The sequence below is a fragment of the Lolium perenne genome, chromosome 1, assembly GCF_019359855.2.
Source record: "Lolium perenne isolate Kyuss_39 chromosome 1, Kyuss_2.0, whole genome shotgun sequence".
Classification (NCBI taxonomy): domain Eukaryota; kingdom Viridiplantae; phylum Streptophyta; class Magnoliopsida; order Poales; family Poaceae; genus Lolium; species Lolium perenne.
Genome location: NC_067244.2, coordinates 56411742 through 56414846, shown reverse-complemented (window position 1 = coordinate 56414846; position 3105 = coordinate 56411742). Strand labels below are relative to the sequence as shown.

General features: G+C 48.3%; 1 long non-coding RNA gene across 1 annotated transcript; it reads right to left on the bottom strand.

Moving 5' to 3' along the window:
* Positions 1-536: 536 nt before the first annotated feature.
* Positions 537-2774, bottom strand: LOC139838083 (uncharacterized). The gene is made up of 3 exons (XR_011754440.1): positions 2637-2774; positions 2458-2542; positions 537-1972 (listed from the first exon to the last, which is right to left on the bottom strand). It is a non-coding gene; the product is annotated as an uncharacterized lncRNA (long non-coding RNA).
* Positions 2775-3105: the final 331 nt, after the last annotated feature.

Sequence of the window (3105 nt, the reverse complement as noted above, 5' to 3'; positions counted from 1 at the left end):
ACTGCCACCAAAGAAGATCCGGGTCGACGACGGGACCCGGATTCCGCACCAAGGTGCGCGCCCCGGAAGATAACACCTCCCAGTGCCACCCTGGCGGAGCCCAGTCCCGGACCTCCCCCATCATCAGCATCTGGTCCAAAACGTGCCCAGACCTCCACGACGCGGCGAGTGCGGCATCACAGCTATGAAAACTGTGACGCCCCGGAACCGGTATCCTGAGGATTCCAGCGATCCCGCCGAAATCCGCACGATATCGATCCAGAGACGCCCTCCGACACGACGTGCGCGACGAATCACACACGTGATGCCAGAGGAATTAACACGAGCGGTAACATTACAACAGGATTACAATAGAGCCCACAAGATACATATATTACAACAACGACTCCAACGAGTCAAGATACAAATATACAATACAAAGATTCAAATCATACAGAAGATCGAATACGTCCGAGTACGGACAAGATACAAATTGGACTAAGAGTCCTGAAGATAACCAGTGGCGTCCATAACCCCCGCCTGTGCCAAGCCGGAAAGGTAACCTTGCTAACATCGTCTTCATCGAACATATCTTCATACCTGCCCGGTTATATCCCGTAGAAGCAGCAATAAGTACGGGTTCGTACTTAACAAGACTTCAAGACGTATAAGCATTCGTCAACCAGTCGTCCTTTGTACTTGAGGCACGCAGGGGACTTAGAGGACGCAAGAGAAACGTCATAGGCAATATGGTGGAGTTAAGCGGCAGCGCAAGCACTAAAAACCTATAGAGACACTCTACAACATTCGTCTAATCAGAGAAGGTGAGAGAGCGCATAAGGTAACAGGTAAAATACTACACAAACATAACCCAGCCGATTACACATATCCCCTCCAACAATTGCGAAGAGGCATGTAAAAGGCACTCAACGGTGGACACATTTTATTGGGTAACGGTTGTAGTAAGGCTATATTACTACGCAAGTTATTATCAGATTATTAGCAACAAGATAACGGTGTAAGTTGTTCTATGATCAAGCTATACAATTCCAAGTCGTCCATAACCGCGGACACGGCTTATCGATAAGATGTACACCCTGCAGGGGTTGCCCAAATGTAACCATACGCATGCTCGAACCCACTTACTATAGGTGGAGTCTCACATCAAGACCGTTCCCAATGCAAGAGAAAGTTTAATGGGAGCCACCCAACTAAGCTACCCGTGACGAAGTTCGGCCGTACTCCGATACGGACCCAGAGGTTGCGATGGCGTCCAAGGCGGGCGCTAACGACCGGCCAAGGATAAGTCGGCACGCAATATGAGTGCAGTACAAAATATAAACACCCGAAGGCAACAGAAGTAAATCGTGCATCGTGCATATGGGCAAATAAAACCAAGGTTGTGGCTCCCAATAAACAGACTCGAGGAAAGGTAGTGGGTGATGGGGGTCCCATTCCCCCACGTACGGGTAGAGCGCTCAATCTCGGAACAGATAACAAGAACTCGGGTCCTAGGGGACATTAGCAAGTCAAAGTTCCGATGCTTTCGCAAAGGGGCTCACAGATGCCTCTGCTTACAATTTTAGTTGTTAACAATAAAGTAAAGTGTGATTATCTCCAACAAATGATATATCATGTGATAACCTCCCAACAACCCAACATATCCCGATAAGATAACAACAACGGTAACGAGATAAAACAGCACTAGCATGCACTACGACTCGCAAGGCAGACCCGATAACCAAACAATAGCTATAGGAGGTTGGTGGAGTCAATATAGGCTGCTTGAGGTAACAAGTGGAAGGGACACGTGACAAGAACGCAACTTAAGGATAGCATGAGGGAGAAGGCAAAATAAAATGGGTGAGCGACTCCTGCAGGGACAGGAGTATAAGGGAAAATGCTTGCCTGTTAAAGTTTGCCGAGGAACATCCGGAGAACTTGTCGTATCTCACAGCACCACTTCGCGATCCTATCCGGGAAGAAGCAAATGCTGGAACACACAACGCATGCAAGTCTTACTACTACGGATAAAGAAGATCCAGCATGATCAAGATGATATGCATGACATGGCAGATATGATGCGATGCACTTATCCAATTTAAGCGGAATCGGAATCCCGGACAAACAATTTAGGTTGAGGTTGCATATCTAGCGGCAAAATTAAGGGTTGATTAGCATGGTACAACATGGCAAGGATGCGCTACTTCAAAGTTAAATGGAACCGAGACAATATTTATATAGTATCTCACATATTCCATATGTTCCATATTAGGTGTTAATGCAAACTATCACGAAATGGTATGAAGCATGATGCAACAGCAGACATGGATGGCATATTCATGTTCCTTGCATTTTTCTGATCAATTTTCATATATAACACTTTGCATTTTGAATTAGGGTTCAAAAGATATGGATTTAACCATTACATGCATACAGATAAAAGAAAAAGTCTCCCCATACAGAATTGGGCCGAACCTGGCCTACGGTGGACAGATGCTGGGCATGCATCGGCGTCGGGCCGAATCGATGGAACTGGGCTCAAACCCATGGGACACCAGATCTGATTAGATCAAACAGAGAACAAAAAGCTGGATTAATTAGCTAGAGTTGGGATTTGAACACAGGATCTCTGGATTGAGGCCACATGAACCAACCACTGTGCTAATACGGCTGATGTTGTTTTCAAAGGGAAAGTATACCCTTTGAACCAGACCATGGCGGAAAACTTCTGGTGAAACAGCCATGGCGGACGACTCAGGTCGGAGATGGGGACGATGATTGGGGGCGAACCGGGGAGAACAGGATGGCGTCGGGGACGCGCCTTGGCTCCGGCGGACTGCGGCCGCCAGAGAAGGGGCCGGCGCTTGCCGGAGTGTCGCCGGTGATGGGTGCTCATGGAGGATGCCGGCGGTCAACGTCGGCAAGTTGGCACAGAGCGGTAAAAAGAGAGAGAAGAGGCTCGAGAGGACGGGAAGGATACCAGGTGTGTGTGGATGTGCTCAGAAGCGACGGAGAAGCACCAACGCGGCCAGAATCGAAGAAACTCGCCGGCAGGATGGGAACGGAATCGGCGAATTCACCGTCGATTGGAGCTCTCCTGGCTTGATTCCTTTGGGGAGGATG